Source organism: Lampetra fluviatilis, chromosome 60, assembly GCF_964198595.1.
Source record: "Lampetra fluviatilis chromosome 60, kcLamFluv1.1, whole genome shotgun sequence".
NCBI lineage: Eukaryota > Metazoa > Chordata > Hyperoartia > Petromyzontiformes > Petromyzontidae > Lampetra > Lampetra fluviatilis.
Window position 1 is genome coordinate 5123919 of NC_136334.1, and position 21821 is coordinate 5145739.

Here is a 21821-nt window from a genome sequence, read left to right on the forward strand (position 1 = left end):
AAATATGAGCGAAATGAGCTCAATTTGGGGGCCGTAACCTGGTAATAGTTTCAACGTTGTAGTTAAAGCAGAGGTCGCAACCGGGTACCCGATACCAGTACCCTACCCAATACCCGGCTACCCGGCCGGGTACGGGTACGGGTACCCGTTTGCGAACCTGGTGCGGCCGGGTACGGGTACGGGTAAGGAATCAAAACCCGTTTGCGACCTCTGAGTTGAAGCTCTCCACGACGTTGTAAAAAAGATGACGTTAAATTGACTGCATCTACTCCACGCGTGACGGGGGGGAGGAGGGGCGGGGGTTGTTTTGGCGAATGTATTTTAATGATCCGATTAACTAATTGGGTCCTGGCTTTAACTAACCTCGTTAATGCGCCCGTCACGTTTCATAATTGCAATCACTCCCTTCTTCTTCTTTTTTACACAAACCGCCAGCCCACGCAAGTCGCTGGGTCATTCACAGTTACACCTTAATCTCTTAAACGAGAGAAGAGAAAAAAAACCGACCCGCTACATTTAGAGCTGTTAATGCCAGCACTTTCAGTTGCCACGAATTGGCCAAGGATCAGCGGAAGGCCCGAACTCAACGTTTAACCTACTCACGCCGGCTTGTGCCCGCCCTCACAGTCGGGCATATTTGCGGAATACACCACGCCGCCGTTGACCCTGCAGGCCCTTGACCGAGCAACCCAACGTTCCTACCAGCTCCCTCCGCAGGAATGTGTTTTTTGCCAGGTAGCTCTTTGTTTATGCCAAGTGACAGCTCAATGAAGTTGCTTTTCATCATGAGGTCACCAGTGACAGCCCTAAAAATAAAAAGACCTATCGGATTAAACTCGAATTGCCACTTCTTAATGTACCCACGTACGTTGAACTTCTTTCGCACCGTACGTGGCCGACCGTGGCTAAGCGGAGGTGCAGTGTTGAGTCTATGGGTAGTGTTGAGTCTATGGGCAGTGTTGAGTCTATGGGCAGTGTTGAGTCTATGGGTAGTGTTGAGTCTATGGGTAGTGTTGAGTCTATGGGTAGTGTTGAGTCAGTGTTGAGTCTATGGGTAGTGTTGAGTCTATGGGCAGTGTTGAGTCTATGGGTAGTGGTAGTCCATGGGCAGTGTTGAGTCTATGGGTAGTGTTGAGTCTATGGGTAGTTTTGAGTCTATGGGCAGTGTTGAGTCTATGGGCAGTGTTGAGTCTATGGGTAGTGTTGAGTCTATGGGTAGTGTTGAGTCTATGGGCAGTGTTGAGTCTATGGGTTGTGTTGAGTCTATGGGCAGTGTTAGTCTATGGGTAGTGTTGAGTCTATGGTGCAGTGTTGAGTCTATGGGCAGTGTTGAGTCTATGGGCAGTGTTGAGTCTATGGGTAGTGTTGAGTCTATGGGTAGTGGTAGTCTATGGGCAGTGTTGAGTCTATGGGTAGTGTTGAGTCTATGGCTAGTTTGAGTCTATGGGCAGTGTTGAGTCTATGGGCAGTGTTGAGTCTATGGGTAGTGTTGAGTCTATGGGTAGTGTTGAGTCTATGTGCAGTGTTGAGTCTATGGGCAGTGTTGAGTCTATGGGTAGTGTTGAGTCTATGGGTAGTGTTGAGTCTATGTGCAGTGTTGAGTCTATGGGCAGTGTTGAGTCTATGTGCAGTGTTGAGTCTATGGGTAGTGTTGAGTCTATGGGTAGTGTTGAGTCTATGGGCAGTGTTGAGTCTATGGGTAGTGTTGAGTCTATGGGCAGTGTTGAGTCTATGGGCAGTGTTGAGTCTATGGGTAGTGTTGAGTCTATGGACAGTGTTGAGTCTATGGGCAGTGTTGAGTCTATGGGCAGTGTTGAGTCTATGGGCAGTGTTGAGTCTACGGGCAGTGTTAGTCTATGGGCAGTGTTGAGTCAGGGTACAGTGTGTATGTATTTTGAACTTCTATCGCACCATACACAGCCGACCGCGCTAATCGGAGGCGTCCTTTTGAGCGGGGGAGACACTTGAGAGAATTTATTTACCGTCCGCTCATAAATTATGTCGATGGCCCTTTAATGAGCTTCATCCACGCGGAAATTAAAACCGGCGGCTTGGACGCCCGAAAGATTTATCCGCGTCCTGTTTTGTTGTTGTTGTTTCCCGGCAGATAACCACCCCCCCCTGGCTACCCTACACCCCCCCAATCGCCTCCCAAGACGTCTTCGTCATCTCTACCGCTTGCTGCTCGAATCCACACCCACCCCCACTTGGCCACGTGGCGCCTTGGCCACGGTTCACCCAAAGGAGGGCCTCGTCTTGGGTGTGATCCAGAGGTCGCAACCGGGTACCCGATACCCGTACCCTACCCGATACTCGGCTACCCGTACCCGGCCGTGTACGGGTACGGGTACCCGTTTGTGACCCTGGTGCGGCCGGGTACGGGTAGGCCGTGAGTCACTGGTGAGTCGCCGTTTGTCACTCATTTCCAACGTCTTGTCTCTTCTCACAATTCAAGTTCCTAGAATCAACCCACCCGCGCCTGCAACATGGCTTCATCCCAGAGGTCGCAATCGGGTACCCGTACCCGATACCCGGCCGGGTATGGGTAGCCGGGTATCAGGTAGGGTACGGGCACCCGTTTGCGACCCTGGTGCGGCCGGGTACGGGTGCGAGGGGTAAGGAATCAAAACCCGTTTGCGACCTCTGGTGTGAACCGTTTGCTCTTGGACGTCGTGCCCATGCAGGAGGTCGTGGGTTCGATTCCGACCCTGACGCCTGCTGCATATTTAGAGTTTGCGTGTCTCTCTCTCTCATCATCATCACAGTGGCTAGGAGATGTTAACTACCTCGCCTGGTATACAGATATAAAGCAGGCGTCAGGTTCGGGATCGAACCCATGACCTCCTGTACACCAGGCGAGGTAGTTAACATCTCCTAGCCACCGTGATGATGATGAGAGAGAGAGACACGCAAACTCCAAATATACAGCAGCAGGCGTCAGGGTCGGGATCGAACCCACGAACTCCTGTATACCAGGCGAGGTAGTCAACATCTACGATTCATAGCGCGTCGCACGCGAAACGCGTTTCGACGTTACCCGTTGCGGGACCGGTGGGAACCAATGCCCTCTCGCCGTAGACAAATCCGCCGGACAAGCGTTTTGCGTCAATAATTCAGCGCGCTCCTTTCAATGATGAATGCCGTGATCGTCACGGCAGGGGCGGTGGTGGTGGCGGATGAAGGAGGCTTCGTCCGCAACGCAGAGAGTAGCCGCCAAGACCAACTATACCACCCACCCAGCTTCCACACCACTCACCCACACCACCCACACCACCCACAGCGCTCACCAACACGACTCACACCACCCACCACCCACCACACCACTCACCCACTCCACCCACCCCACCCACCCACCACCACTCACCCACCACCACCCGCCCACACCGCTCACACCACACCACTCACCCACACCACCCACCACCACCACTGACCACCCACACCCACCCACCCACACCACCCCACACCACTCACCCACACCACTCACCCACACCACCCACCCACCACCACTCACCCACCCACCACCCTCACCCACCACACCACTCACCCACTCCACCCACCCACACCACCCACCCACTCCACCCACCACACCACCCACCCACACCACCACCCACACCACTCACCCACACCACTCACCCACACCCACCACCCCACACCACCTCACCCACCCACCACTCACCCACCCACTCCACCCACCCACTCCACCCACCCACACCACCCACCCCACACCACTCACCACACACCACTCACCCACACCACTCCACCCACACCACTCACCCACACCACTCACCCACACCACTCACCCACCCACTCCACCCACCCACTCCACCCACCCACACCACCCACCACTCCACCTCACCACCACACCACCACCCACACCACCCACCCACACCACCCACCCACACCACCTCACCCACCCACCACCACCCACACCACCCACCCACACCACCCACCCACACCACCCCACCCACACCACTCACTCACTCACACCACCACCCACACCACCCACCCACTCACGCCCACCCACCACTCACTCACACCACTCACTCACACCACCCACACCACCCACCCACACCACTCACTCACACCACCCACCCACACCCACCCACCCACACCACCCACCCACACCACGCACTCACACCACCCACCCACACCACCCACCCACCCCACCCACACCACCCACCCACCACCACCCACCCACCAACCCACACCACACCCCAACCCACACCACCCACCCACACCACCCACCCACACCACTCACCCACCCACACCACTCACCCACACCACCCACCCACACCACTCACCCACCCACACCACTCACCCACACCACCCACCCACACACACCACCCACCCACACCACCCCACCCACACCAACCCACCCACCCACACCACCACCACCCACACCACCCACCCACCCCACCCACCCACCCACACCACCCACCCCACCCACCCACACCACCCACCCACACCACCCACCCACACCACCCACCCACTCACACCACCCACCCACACCACCCCCACCCACACCACCCACCCACACCACTCACTCACACCCCACCCACCCCACACCACTCACTCACACCACCCACCCACCACCACTCACCCACACCACCCACCCACACCACCCCACCCACCCACCACTCACACCACCACCGACCCCACCCACCCACCCCACACCACCCACCCACCCACACCACCCACCCCACACCACCCCACCCACACCACCCACCCCACCCACCTACACCACCCACCCACCCACACCACCCACCCACACCACCCACCCACACCACCCACCCCCACACCACCCACCCACCCACCCACACCACCCACACCACCACCCACCCCACCCACACCACCCACCCACCACACCACCACCACACCACCCACCCACACACCACTCACACCACCCACCACACCACCCACCCACACCACACCACCCACCCACCACTCACCACACCACACACCCACTCCACCCACCCACACCACCCACCCACACCACCCACCCCACACCACCCACCCACACCACTCACCCACACCACCCACCCACACCACACCCACCCACCCACACCCACCCACCCACACCACCCACCCACACCACCCATCCACACCACCCACCCACACCACCCACCCACACCACCCACCACACACCACTCACCCACACCACTCACTCACACCACCCCACCCACACCACCCACCCACACCACCCACCCACACCACCCACCCACACCACTCACCCACACCACTCACTCACACCACCCACCCACACCACCCACCCACACCACCCACCCCCACACCACTCACCCACACCACCCACCCACACCACCCACCCACACACCCACCCACACCACCCACCCACACCACTCACCCACACCACCCACCCACACCACCCACCCACAACACCTACCCACTCCACCCACCCACACCACCCACCCACACCACTCACCCACACCACTCACTCACACCACCCACCCACACCACCCACCCCACACCACCCACACACACCACCCACCCACACCACCCACCCACACCACTCACCCACACCACTCACTCACACCACCCACCCACACCACCCACCCACACCACCCACCAACACCACTCACCCACACCACCCACCCACACCACCCACCCACACCACCCACCCACACCACCCACCCACACCACCCACCCACACCACTCACCCACCTACACCACTCACTCACTCCACCACACCACCCACCCACACCACCCACCCACACCACTCACCCACACCACCCACCCACACCACTCACCCACACCACCCACACCCACCCCACCCACACCACTCACCCACACCACTCACCCACCCACACCACCCACACCACCCACCCACACCACTCACTCACACCACCCACCCACACCACCTACACCACCCATCCACACCACCCACCCACACCACTCACCCACACCACTCACTCACACCACCCACCCACACCACCCACCCACACCACCCACCCACACCACCCACCCACACCACTCACCGACACCACCCACCCACACCACCCACCCACACCACCCACCCACACCACTCACCCACACCACCCACCCACACCACCCACCCACACCACCCACCCACACCACCCACCCACACCACCCACCACCACCACCCACCCACACCACTCACCCCACCCACCCACCCACACCACTCACCCACACCACCCACCCACCCACACCACCCACCCACACCACCCACCCACACCACTCACCCACACCACCCACCACACCACTCACCCACACCACTCACTCACTCCACCCACCCACCCACACCACCCACACCACCCACCCACACCACTCACTCACACCACCCACCCACCCACACCACCCACACCACCCCACCCACCCACACCACTCACCCACACCACCCACACCACTCACCCACACCACTCACCCACACCACCCACCCACCCACACCACCCACCCACACCACCCACCCACACCACCCACCCACACCACTCACCCACACCACCCACCCACCCACACCACCCACCCACACCACCCACCCACACCACCCACCCACACCACCCACCCACACCACCCACCCCACCCACACCACCCACCCACACCACCCACCCACACCACTCACCCACACCACCCACCCACACCACCCACCCACACCACCCACCACCACCACCCACCCACACCACCCACCCACACCACTCATTCACACCACCCACCCACACCAGAGAGAGAGAGGGGGGGTAGAGAGAGGGGGTAGAGAGAGGGGGTAGAGAGAGGGGGTAGAGAGAGAGGGGGTAGAGAGAGAGAGGAGAGAGGGGGTAGAGAGAGGGGGGTAGAGAGAGGGGGGTAGAGAGAGAGAGAGGGGGTAGAGAGAGAGGGGGGGGGGGGTAGAGAGAGGGGGTAGAGAGAGGGGGTAGAGAGAGGGGAGTAGAGAGAGAGAGAGGGGCTAGAGAGAGAGGGGGGGGGGGGTAGAGAGAGGGGGGTAGAGAGGGGGGGGTAGAGAGAGGGGGGTAGAGAGAGAGAGAGGGGCTAGAGAGAGAGGGGGGGGGGTAGAGAGAGGGGGGTAGAGAGGGGGGGGTAGAGAGAGGGGGGGGGGTAGAGAGAGAGGGGGGTAGAGGGGCAAGGGGTAAGAAGGAGGAGAGCAGAGCGTGAAATCTTTTGTTAAATATTTAATTTAAAAAAGGGGGGGGGGGGCACATCAAGCAAAGCATTGAACCCCCCGCCCCCCTAAATAATGAACGAAGCAAAGTGCCGACTACACCGAGCATCTTCTTGGTTCCTCTGATCGTAAAAAAAGAGAGAGACACGCAAACTCCAAACGAACGTAAAGTTCATCTTGTTGGTTCTTTCGGTAAAGTCACGTAGAAGGGAAATATTTCGATTTAAAGCTTTCGTGACTGCAGGGATTCATCTTCTTGGTTCTTTCGGTAAAGTCACGTAGAAGGGAAGTAATAAAATAATAAAAATAAAACATAATAAAACAATTCTCACGACGAGAAGATGGATTCAGGCTTAGCAATCATTGGAAGGACGTAATAAACCATTTCGATACACATTAGGGTGAGTTGAATAATACATAGTGTTATATTAAAATGTATAAAGTATAGGGTGGTTTACAGCAATACAGTATATAATTTAATGTTGGGTTTATCTATGGCAGTATATAGTACTGTATATGCTAAGAGAATAAAGTTTAAATAGAAGTATATTATATACTTCTTACGACGTAGAATTGTAAGTTATTATTTGTTGTTAGCAACTCAGCTTATTGTAGAGTATAGTAAGTATCAGTTTATATTTTAGTTTTTTATGTAGTTTTTACTTTGGTTTTCTACGTGGTTGTTTGGTAAATGCAGCTACATATCATTAACATTCCTTTCCTTTATTAACGCTGTTCCTTGCGCCCCCCCGTGGTGCTGTTGATCCTGCATAATGCATGGGCATAATGGGACTTTGAAACCCCTCCGCCCACCTCCTACTCATTGCCCATTGGTATGCTAAATTCCTCTTCATATGCACATTCTTTTGTTAAGGCGCTCCTCCTCGCTACACCTATATAAGCTCCTAGCTTGATAATGTTCTCATTCTTCGCCTGAGGACGGCTGCTTGCGTTGTGGCCGAAACGTCGTGAGAATTGTTTTATTATGTTTTATTTTTATTATTTTATTACTTCCCTTCTACGTGACTTTACCGAAAGAACCAAGAAGAAGAAGGGAAATAATAAACTAATAAAAATAAAACATAATAAAATAATTCTCACGACGTTTCGGCCACAACGCAAGCAGCCGTCCTCAGGCGAAGAACAGGTCTGTCGGAAAGACAGCGTCTGAATGTCATTCACTATACACTATACACATTCACTATACACTATACTATGCATTCAGACGCTGTCTCCCCGACAGACCTGTTCTTCACCTGAGAACGGCTGCTTGTGTTGTGGCCGAAACGTCGTGAGAATTATTTTATTATGTTTTATTTGTATTATTTTATTACTTCCCTTCTACGTGACTTTACCGAAAGAACCAGGAAGATGAATCCCTGCAGTCACGAAAGAAGCTTTAAATCGAAATTGAATGTAAAGTTGCTCAAACATTTATCGTAACGACACCTTTCCTGAGTGAAATCACCTTCGACCGAAAAAAAATATTAGACGTTCAACACACCCAAAAAATACACAGACAAAGGTCCCCTGTGTAGCCTTAACAGACTGTTCGGACAAGTGCTGTTAGCGAGCACCTATGCAGGCCGGGTGGGTGGCCAGCACCACGCCCGGCCGCCTTTGTCTCCCCAGTGGCGATGCATACACGACGCACCGGGTACTCATTTCAGGCTGAGTCGCCCTAGGGGAGGTCTAGGACCGATAATCGTCACCGGTGTTGGCCGTGAGCGGGAATCGAACCACGGGTCGCTGGTTTCGTAGCGCAGTGTAGCGCTAACCGCACACACACACACATAACCCATGTCGTATTTACCAGACTGGTGAGATGAGAACATCTTACTATGTAGAGGACTGCAGAGCTCGGGCCGTTAAGGAGCACCCATGAAAGCCGGCATGGCACGCGAGCCGGCGGATGGCTAACACCACACCCGGCCGCCTTTGTCTCCCCACAGTGCTGATGTGTATCGTGCACAGCGGACAATCATCCGAGGCTGAGTAGATCTAAAAGGAGCACACACACACACACAACACACGTGAAGGCAAATCACCCAAAGCGACACTTAACCACGTTCAACTTTAACTCGGTGGAACCACACATTGAGGCGACGCAACGAATGAAATAAAATAACAATTCATATTATTTTCAAGTCCCTTTTAAAATGTCACATTGTCACGATGCTCACACCTTAACCTATTCGCGTTACATGTTAGCTAAGCAAAGATGATGTGTGCCGATAGTCTCTGGAGAGGTTAACCATCGCTGTTGTATCAGACCAAAGACAAAGGCGCCCCGTATAGCCTTCTCAGGCTCGTGGGGCAAGTGCTACGAAGGCCGGCACGACACACGAGGGGGTGGGTGGCCAGCACCACATAGACAAAGGTCCCCCGTATAGCTTCAAGATAATACTGGGGCAAGTGCTGTTAGCGAGTAGCACCTGCGAAGGCCGGCACGACACACGAGGGGGTGGGTTGCCAACACCACATAGACAAAGGTCCCCCGTATAGCCTTTACAGGTTCTTGAGGCAAGTGCTATTAGCGAGTAGCAGCACCTATGAAGGCCGGCACGGCACGCGTGGGGGTGGGTGGCCAGCACCACGCCCGGCCGCCTTTGTCTCTCCCAGTGCTGATGTTTGCGCACACAGTAGCAGGTACTCATTTACGGCTGAGTCGACCTAGGGGAGGCCCAGAAGTAACCGAAACCGATTTGGATGATCGTCACCGAATGTTGGGTGGCCGGGTCCGTAGCGCGATGCGTTAGCCGCGGCACCACCGTTCCGAATCATTTGCAACCACCGGTTCTTGCGCGCGTATCACAAATATAGGAGGGCTCAAAACGATCACGAACCGCTATACAATTTAGACATTTTTACGTCACTAGGCAAGGCACCAATGGGTGAAATAGCAGATTTTCAGAAGCGAGTTGGTCAACTTCTTGGTTCTTTCGGTAAAGTCACGTAGAATGGAAATAATAAAATAATAAAAATCACAGCAGCAACCACATACTCTGAAACGCGTGATGTTGATTTGTCATCATACGCTGACTCATACGACCACTGACTCACTCACACATCATACACTCACTCACATCATACACTCACACATCATACACTCACTCACACTACCACTGACTCACTCACACATCATACACTCACTCACACTACCACTGACTCACTCACACATCATACACTCACTCACATCATACACTCACACATCATACACTCACTCACACTACCACTGACTCACTCACACATCATACACTCACTCACACTACCACTGACTCACTCACACATCATACACTCACTCACACTACCACTGACTCACTCACACATCATACACTCACTCACACTACCACTGACTCACTCACTCATCATACACTAACTCACACTACCACTGACTCACTCACACATCATACACTCACTCACACTACCACTGACTCACTCACACATCATACACTCACTCACACTACCACTGACTCACTCACACATCATACACTCACTCACATCATACACTCACTCATCATACGCTGACTCACACATCATACGCTGACTCACTCATCATACACTCACTCACACTACCAACAACTCACTCACACGCCATACACTCACTCACATCATACACTCACTCATCATACACTGACTCACACATCATACACTCACTCACACTACCACTGACTCACTCACACATCATACACTCACTCACATCATACACTCACTCATCATACACTCACTCACATCATACACTCACTCATCATACGCTGACTCACACATCATACACTCACTCACACTACCACTGACTCACTCACACGCCATACACTCACTAACATCATACACTCACTCATCATACACTGACTCACACATCATACACTAACTCACACTACCACTGACTCACTCACACATCATACACTCACTCACACTACCACTGACTCACTCACACATCATACACTCACTCACACTACCACTGACTCACTCACACATCATACACTCACTCACACTACCACTGACTCACTCACACATCATACACTCACTCACACTACCACTGACTCACTCACACATCACACACTCACTCACATCATACACTCCCTCATCATACACTGACTCACACATCATACACTCACTCACACTACCACTGACTCACTCACACATCATACACTCACTCACATCATACACTCACTCATCATACACTCACTCACATCATACACTCACTCACACTACCACCAACTCACTCACACATCATACACTCACTCACTCATCATACGCTCACTCACACTACCACCAACTCACTCACACGCCATACACTCACTCACATCATACACTCACTCATCATACACTGACTCACACATCATACACTCACTCACACTACCACCAACTCACTCACACGCCATACACTCACTCACATCATACACTCCCTCATCATACACTGACTCACACATCATACACTCACTCACACTACCACTGACTCACTCACACATCATACACTCACTCACATCATACACTCACTCATCATACACTCACTCACATCATACACTCACTCATCATACACTGACTTACTCATCATACACTCACTCACACTACCACCAACTCACTCACACATCATACACTCACTCACTCATCATACGCTCACTCACACTACCACCAACTCACTCACACGCCATACACTCACTCACATCATACACTCACTCATCATACGCTGACTCACACATCATACACTCACTCACACTACCACCAACTCACTCACACACCATACACTCACTCACATCATACACTTACTCATCATACACTGACTCACACATCATACACTCACTCACACTACCACCAACTCACTCACACGCCATACACTCACTCACATCATACACTCACTCATCATACGCTGACTCACACATCATACACTCACTCACACTACCACCAACTCACTCACACGCCATACACTCACTCACATCATACACTCACTCATCATACACTGACTCACACATCATACACTCACTCACACTACCACCGACTCACTCACACACCATACACTCACTCACATCATACACTTACTCATCATACACTGACTCACACATCATACACTCACTCACACTACCACCAACTCACTCACACATCATAACACTCACTCACACTACCACCAACTCACTCACACGCCATACACTCACTCACATCATACACTCACTCATCATACACTGACTCACACATCATACACTCACTCACACTACCACCAACTCACTCACACATCATACACTCACTCACATCATACACTCACTCATCATACACTCACTCACACTACCACCAACTCACTCACACGCCATACACTCACTCACATCATACACTTACTCATCATACACTGACTCACACATCATACGCTCACTCACACTACCACCAACTCACTCACACATCATACCACTGGGAGTGTCATGCTGCCAGCTATGGCTGCAAGTGTGTTATGTATACCGTTTATTGTAAAAAAATGTAAATCACAGTTCCTATGCTTACTGTTGTTACATTGTTTTTATAGCTTTATTTTGGTGATTCGAAAACATTTGGTTAATCTAAATTCTCTCATGGTTGTTATTGTTGACTTTGTGATTTTTGCACACAGCGTTTTAATACGATTTTTAAAATTATTTTTTGGTTTATTCCAGGATGTTTATGTTACGCGTCGTCACTTTCAGATGCTCTGTGTTCATATTTTGTTTGTTGCGGTTGCACCCGACTTAAGAGCCGCATGCCTCACAGGTCTATACCTGATAAATGAACTTGAACTTGACATGTGGAGGGGAAAAACACCGTAGGACCCGGCTGAAAAAAATCCACGAGACCACGTGGGGAGGGAGAGAGAGAGAAACACGCAAATTCCAAATACACAGCAGGCGTCAGGGCTGGGATCGGGATGGCTGGACAAAAAAAAAAAAAACCTTGTCCAACTCATCTTCTTGGTTCTTTCGGTAAAGTCACGTAGAATGAAAACAAATTAAACATAATAAAATAATTCTCACGACGTTTCGGCCACAACGCAAGCAGCCGTCCTCGCCTGTTTAATATTTATTATTTTATTATTTCCCTTCTACGTTAATCTACCGAAAGAACCAAGAAGATGAATCCCTGCAGTCACGAAAGCTTTAAATCGAAACTTGTCCAACTCGCTAACAGCACTTGCCCCAACAGTCTCTTACAGACTGAACGGGTCATTTTTTGTCTTTGATGACTGGGAAAAAACCCCTGGTGATTCGTCGGATTTTGCAGTTTGTACCAAAGCAAACGGCTCGTTTTCTTACCACTAATAGGCCCAATTTTTTTTGGGGGGGGGGGTACGCGGGGAATTACCAAAGACCCCCCCCCCCCACCGTGACATATTTTGTTTGCGTTTTAGCACGATCGCCAAAGCCGATACGTGATTAAATTCACCCAGGCCAATTGGGAACCAAAAAAAAACCAACCCATGTATAATATTAACTCAATTTAAATGTAAAATGTTGGGTCAGTTGTATCTCATTTCTCCGTGGAAACAACCACGAAAAAAGCCAGATCATGAATCTCATTGACTTAAACACGGTACGCATATGCCACTTGGCATGCACGGTTCATATCGGCCAGCTTGATGCACATCGTTAGGCCCAGCGTCATCAATATGCGGGGAGATGCCCTCTGCCGCCGAATAACACGGTGGCTAGGAGATGTTAACTACCTCGCCTGGTGTACAGGAGGTCGTTGGGTTCGATCCCGACCCTGACGATGCCTGCTGCTGTATATTTGGAGTCTGCGTGTTTCTCTCTCTCTCATCATCATCACGGTGGCTAGGAGATGTTAATTACCTCGACTGGTATACAGGAGGTCGTTGGGTTCGATCTCGACCCTGACGACACCCGCTGTATATTTGGAGTCTGCGTGTCTCTCTCTCTCATCATCATCACGGTGGCTAGGAGATGTTAACTACCTCGACTGGTCTACATGAGGTCGTTGGGTTCGATCCCGATCCTGACGACGCCTGCTGTATATTTTGAGTTTGCGTGTCTCTCTCTCTCATCATCATCACGGTGGCTAGGAGATGTTAACTACCTCGCCTGGTGTACAGGAGGTCGTGGGTTCGATCCCGACCCTGACGATGCCTGCTGTACATTTGGAGTTTGCGGTGCCTATCTCTCTCATCATCATCACGGTGGCTAGGAGATGTTAACTACCTCGCCTGGTACACAGGAGGTCGTTGGGTTCGATCCCGACCCTGTCGCCTGCTGCTGTATATTTGGAGTTTGCGTGTCTCTCTCTCTCATCATCATCACGGTGGCTAGGAGATGTTAACTACCTCGCCTGGTACACAGGAGGTCGTTGGGTTCGATCCCGACCCTGTCGCCTGCTGCTGTATATTTGGAGTTTGCGTGTCTCTCTCTCTCATCATCATCACGGTGGCTAGGAGATGTTAACTACCTCGCCTGGTGTACAGGAGGTCGTGGGTTCGATCCCGACCCTGACGCCTGCTGCTGTATATTTTGAGTTTGCGTGTCTCTCTCTCTCATCATCATCACGGTGGCTAGGAGATGTTAACTCCCTCGCCTGGTGTACAGGAGGTCGTGGGTTCGATCCCGACCCTGACGATGCCTGCTGTACATTTGGAGTTTGCGGTGCCTATCTCTCTCATCATCATCACGGTGGCTAGGAGATGTTAACTACCTCGTCTGGTATGCAGGAGGTCGTGGGTTCGATCCCGACCCTGACGTCTGCTGCTGTATATTTGGAGTCTGCGTGTCTCTCTCTCTCTCTCTCATCATAATCACGGTGGCTAGGAGATGTTAACTACCTCGCCTGGTACACAGGAGGTCGTGGGTTCGATCCCGACCCTGACGATGCCTGCTGTACATTTGGCGTTTGCGGTGTCTTTCTCTCTCTCTGCCTGTGGTCGCGTGGATTTTTCTCCGCGTCATCCAGTTTTTTCCCCGTCCACATTGAGACTCAACGTGACGCATTTTGAGTTATTTGACCAGCAAACCAAAAAATATATCCACACGATGTCGATACGCCACTTTGTTGAGCTATGATTTCTGTGAAAGCCAGGTCGCACTCTGATATCACTGGTCAACAAAAAAAACACGTTTTTCTGGCCTGGACTTTTGCAGCTTTTCTAGACTAATTTCAGGGTGCTGATTCCAAATCTGATCTCAGATTTGCTCTATCACATCCCATTTTTATGCTATCGGCATACCCCATTTTCATTGATTTTACCCGAAATTAACTCTGTCACTTATGATTGCAAGTTGTTGCGAGTCAGTGACTGCTTTAGTGTTAATATATGGTGCTGTATTTTTAGGATAGTGTGTTTATAATATAATTTGATGTAGATATCCACATTTATTTAATATTTTTCTTCTGCAGTTTTTATTGAAAATGCAATATTTGATATCTCAACAACCTGATGCGATAGACAAAAACTGATGTCAGATTTGGAATCAGCACCCCAAAAATACATTATGCCAGAAAAAGTGTGTTGACCAGTGTTAGTGAGGTCCGTTACTCAGTGGGGCCTTATCTGATACAATTACAAAAAAACAAATACGCGTTTAGTTTAAATAATTAAACACCGTGCCCAGTGGCGTCAATAGGGACCCGACTCCCTCCACTTTCTCTCCCGTCTCCACCCCCCCTCAGCCCCCCCCTCACTCCCCCTCCTCCCCACTCCCCCCCACTCCCCCCACCCTGACTTCCCACTCATCCCTGGGTCGGATTAACCTCCAATGCGCTATATTCTTAGGTTTTTTTCGGTAAAGTCACGTAGGTAAAAAAATAAATAAAAATTAATAAAAGTAAAATAAAATAAAAAATAAAAAATCACGACGTGTCGGAGGCAACACAAGCTTTCGTCTTCAGGTGGAACCGTCACAGCCACGACAGCCACCTGAAGACGGAAGCATGTGTTGCCTCCGAAACGACGTGATTTTTTTATTTTTTATTTTATTTTACTTTTATTAATTTTAATTTTATTTATTTTTTTACCTACGTGACTTTACCAAAAAAAACCTCAGAATATGAATCCTCGCAGTCACGAAAGCTTCAAATCTCCAATTCGCTCTCCAGCCGAGTCAAACGTTCTCGTGTGGCAGCGATGGAGCGAAACCCCCTCCAACTCCGACCTCCAGGGCTGCGTCTTCCACCGGAGAAAGGGGGGGGGGGGGGGAGAGACACGAGGGAGAGAGCAGAGAGCGGGGTGGGGGGGTCGGGGAAAGATGCAAAGGGGAAACATTAAGAGAAGAACTCAAAGAAACCACACGGGGTCTCAAATCCCCCGTTAAGGCGAACCCATTGTGTGTAGAGCCATGGGGCAATCACCCACTGGCATTTACTTTGCACAGGGCACGGCATGGCCTGGTTTTGCAGGTCTGTGCAAAGCGAGGGGCGGGTGTGGTGGCGGGTGTGGTGGCGTGGTGGGGTTGTACCACCACATATGCAAGGGGTGGGAAACGTGGTGGTGGCGGTGCAGCAGCATGCCAAAGTGGATGCGATCAAATCTGCGCTTGTTAATCAATTGCACCAAACGAGCGTGGAGCGGGGGATACGTTGTTTGCGAAGACTCTTTATTTTTACTAATTTATGTGTTTTATTTTTTTTTCTCACCAGTTAAGGGCCCACTGGGATTTTTTTTGTCAGGAGCGACCTGGCAAATCGTGAAAAATGAGAGCTCAACGAAAGTGGACTCTAATAGGGGTTTTCCCCTTTTTTCTGGCAACAAAACTGACACATTTTGCAAGGAATCATGTTTACATTAACCACAATACTTGCAGTCAAATGTAAACAAAAAACAACACTTTGGTAATGTATGCATTGTCTTTGAAACTGATTGGTCCACACCAGAGACAGCTTTCTTTGGAGCCTAGTCTCATATGGCGTTCGACCAGATGACGCCAAAAGGCGCACAGTTCTAAGACAACGCACTACCAGAGCAGGTATTGTGGTTAATGTAAACATGATGCCTTGCAAAAGGTGTCAGTTTTGTTGACAGAAAAAAGGGGAAAACCCCTATTAGTATATTATGGTACTGGCAAAGGAGGTCCCATGATGAAAGTGGACTCGTCATGGTCACGTGAACATAGATGGCGAATTGCCCGATGATGCTGGATGCAATTACCAGCGAAACGTCGTGCTACTCAAATTGTAAATGTTGTGGTTTCACGCTTCAACACACCGGTGGGCTAAAGCAGTGAACTATTTGTGTTTTGTCAACGTGACACTTTTTTACTGATTGGCCGTGTCGGGTGGTGGAGGGTTACGACACATTTATAAATTACGCGATCTAACACCCAAAAACGTTGATTATGGATAGATAGCAGCAGTCAAAAACTCCTAACGCGTGATGTTGATTCTAAATGTGGAGGAGGAAACAAACCGAAGGATTCCGGATAAAAAAAATCTACGCGACCACGGGGAGAGAGAGACACGCAAACTCCAAATAAACAGCAGCAGGCATCAGAGTCGGGATCGCACCCATGACCTCCTGTATACCAGGCGAGGAAGTTAACATCTCCTAGCCACCGTGATCATGATGAGAGAGAGAGAGACACGCAAACTCCAAATATACAGCAGGCATCAGGGTCGGAATCGCACCCACGACCTCCTGTATACCAGGCGAGGAAGTTAACATCTCACCACTGCACAAAGAACACGAAGGTGGAACCAGGAACACGCATCTTCCTCCAATGATTTGCGCACTGCAGGTTTGGCTTGTGTGTGTGTGTGTGCCCGCTTTGCCCATGGCAGACGTTTTTTAAATCCTTTATATTAAGTTCACTTGCTTGCTTGCTTGCGCGCTTACGACCGTGCAAATCTTTCGGTCGTTTTTTAACCCACTTCACGTGATCCAATCGAGCTGACATTTTGCACACAGACTCGTTGTGCGTGACAATTTATTTTCGTGAAAAATTTTTTCCCAAAATGTTACACTTTTTAGGGAAAAAAAAATATTTAATTACCAATTGCTTAATGGTGGCAGGCAATCATCTGACCCATAGGTGGCAGCCATCTCAAGCCAGAGGACGAGAGGACTCTAGCCGCCACGCATATAAAGGATTTATAGTGATAAACTTTGTTTTTACGGGTTAATTTTTTGTTAAACTTCGACACGGACGCAAGCCACATTGAGCCAGGAAGGTTTGCACATCTTTTTATTTATTGTTGCTCCAATTACATAACGCAGATCCACCACCACCACCCCTCCTCATCCCACCCCAGCTACCCACAACAAACAAACTACGTTCTGGGTCTCACATCAGCCAACGCTCTCTTAATTCCGTGGCAGCATTGAGAATTAATCAACAGATCCTAGCGGTCGGTGGGGCTGGGGGTGGTGGGGGGCGATTAGCTCCGTAATGGAACTCACGAGTGCTTTGATTGAAGCCGCAACGCGCCGAAACGTTGTCCCCCTGATTAATTTTTGGCGTGCCGCATCCATCTCGCCTTTAATGTTGTCCTCTTTGTTGTTGTTGTTGTTGTGGGCGTTGTGGGTGTTGTTGTTACAACGGAGCCGTTACGAGGGTTTAATGGTAACGTGGTGCACAGCAAATGTGGCAACGGGACCTTTTGTGTCATCATTTTTTTGAGAGACTGGCAAATCAACGGTCCCGGGGATATTACTGCACGACCTGAGCTGTGTAAGTGTTCTGATTCATCTTCTTGGTTCTTTCGGGAAAGTCACGTAGAATGGAAATAATAAAATAATGAAATAAAACATAATAAAATAATTATATTATATTATTTGATTATGTTTGATTTATTTTTTATTATTTTATTATTTCCCTTCTACGTGACTTTACCGAAAGAACCAAGAAGATTAATCCCTGCAGTCACGAAAGCTTTAAATCGAAATTTAAAGTGTTCTGATTCTTGCATTTTGATTTGAAGCTTTCGTGACTGCATGAATCCATACTCTTTGGTTCATTCGGTAAAGTCACGTGGGTAGGAAAATAAAATAAAATAAATCACGACCTCTCCTTGGTTCTTTCGGTAAAGTCACGTAGAATGGAAATAATAAAATAAAAATAAAACATAATGCAATAATTCTCACGACGTTTCGGCCACAACGCAAGCAGCCGTCATCAGGTGAAGACCAGGTCTGTCGGAAAGACAGCGTCATTCAGTCATTTAGACGCTGTTTTTCCGACAGACCTGTTCTTCACCTGAGGACGGCTGCTTGCGTTGTGGCCGAAACGTCGTGAGAATTATTTTATTATGTTTTATTTTTATTATTTTATTACTTCCCTTCTACGTGACTTTACCGAAAGAACCGAGAAGATGAATCCCTGCAGTCACGAAAGCTTTCAATCGAAATTTAATCCAAGGTGGTTCGCAGCTTCAATGCCATCGACACGATAACCCTCGTGTCTGGTTGGTGGGGATGGCTGGGCATCTGTGCCAAAGAGCTTTAAAACTCATCGGATTTCTGCAACAAAAATTGGTTTTGACTGCGACGCCAAGATCCCCTGGGGCTCTGGCTGACCACTCGTGGTGTGGCCGCACTGGGCTTGCCTCCCCAGATGTGACCTGATGAGATGCCTGATCCAACCTCCACCGTGGTGCCAAGATCCCCTGGGGCTCTGGCTGACCACTCGTGGTGTGGCCGCACTGGGCTTGCCTCCCCAGATGTGACCTGATGAGATGCCTGATCCAACCTCCACCGTGGTGCCAAGATCCCCTGGGGCTCTGGCTGACCACTCGTGGTGTGGCCGCACTGGGCTTGCCTCCCCAGATGTGACCTGATGAGATGCCTGATCCAACCTCCACCGTGGTGCCAAGATCCCCTGGGGCTCTGGCTGACCACTCGTGGTGTGGCCGCACTGGGCTTGCCTCCCCAGATGTGACCTGATGAGATGCCTGATCCAACCTCCACCGTGGTGCCAAGATCCCCTGGGGCTCTGGCTGACCACTCGTGGTGTGGCCGCACTGGGCTTGCCTCCCCAGATGTGACCTGATGAGATGCCTGATCCAACCTCCACCGTGGTGCCAAGATCCCCTGGGACTCTGGCTGGCCTACTCACCGTGTGGCTCGAACGGGGTTTAACCTCTCACCCACCACCCCCCCACACGCCCAGGTGTAATGCGATGTACCAGCAGGGGGGGGTGTGACCCCGCGGTTGGCTTAAGGCGCACGGAGCCGTTACGTCAATCCGTGTGCGCTGTGCAAAGGGGTTTGGAAATGCGGCACGGTACGAAATTACGGTACGGAAGAGTGCGGGTCTCGAAATTTTGTTTGTGTTGATATCACGAGTGATTTGCTTACCCTTAATCTCTGCATGACTGTTTATTTTTATTTCGATTTGAAGCTTTCGTGACTGCAGGGATTCATCTTCTTTCTTGGTTCTTTCGGTAAAGTCACGTAGAATGAAAATAATAAAAATAAAACATAATACATTTTCGATTTAAAGCTTTCGTGACTGCAGGGATTCATCTTCTTGGTTCTTTCGGTAAAGTCACGTAGAATGAAAATAATAAAAATAAAACATAATAAATTTTCGATTTAAAGCTTTCGTGACTGCAGGGATTCATCTTCTTGGTTCTTTCGGTAAAGTCACGTAGAAGGGAAGTAATAAATAATAAATATTTTATTATTTTTTATTTTTTATTATTTTATTACTTCCCTTTTACGTGACTTTACCGAAAGAACCAAGAAGATATTTTTTTTATTGTTTGTTGTTGTGAACTTCTGACCCCGTGGCCTTCACGGGGGCATCTGTGAAAAAGAGCTTCATAGCTCATCGGATTCCTCCTGCGGTGTAACTACATATTGATTTCTGAAACACCTCGCTCGCTACGACGGACCACACTTCGCCACGCTGGTCAGTGCAGTTTGGTGAAGATAAACTATGAATTATACTTTTTTAAAATCCTTTATATTAAGTTCGCTTGCTTGCGTGCTTGCTTGCTTGCGTGCTTGCTTGCTTACGACCGTGCAAATCTTTCGGTCGTTTTTTAACCCACTTCCCGTGATCCAATCGAGCTGACATTTTCCGCACAGACTCGTTGTGCCAGACAATTAATGTTCGTGAAAAAAAGTTCCCAAAATGTTACACTTTTTAGGCAAAAAAAAAATATTTTACATATATTCAAATAGAACTCATTCATGGCTTTGGCTGAACGTCACAGTGTAAGAGCCCAGAGCGTAACCCCTCCACAGGCCGTGGCGGAGTAGCGCAGTTGGTAGCGCCCTCGCTTCACATGCCAAAGGTCGCGGGATCGATCCCCGCGTCCTCCACAGGCGAATATATTTTTAAATCCTTTATATTAAGTTCGCTGCCACGCATATAAAGGATTTGTAGTGAAAAAACTTTGTTTTTACTGGTTTACTTGTTTAAAAACATGTTACCAGGTAAGGCTCACTGAGCTGGACAGCTCTTTTTCAGATGCGACCTGGCCACAGGTGATAGATCAAAAAAGTGGATTATCATCATCATCATCATCGTGTGGAAATGTATCACAGGCAAATACTCTGAACGCGTGACGCTGATTCTGAATGTGGAGAGTAACAACGGAGGACCCAGGGGAAGATCCACGAGGCCACGGAGAGAGACACGCAAACTCCAAATATACAGCAGCAGGCGTCAGGGTCAGGATCGAACCCACGACCTCCTGTGTACCAGGCGAGGTAGTTAACATCTCCTAGCCACCGTGATGATGATGATGAAAGAGAGACACGCAAACTCCAAATATACAGCAGCAGGCGTCA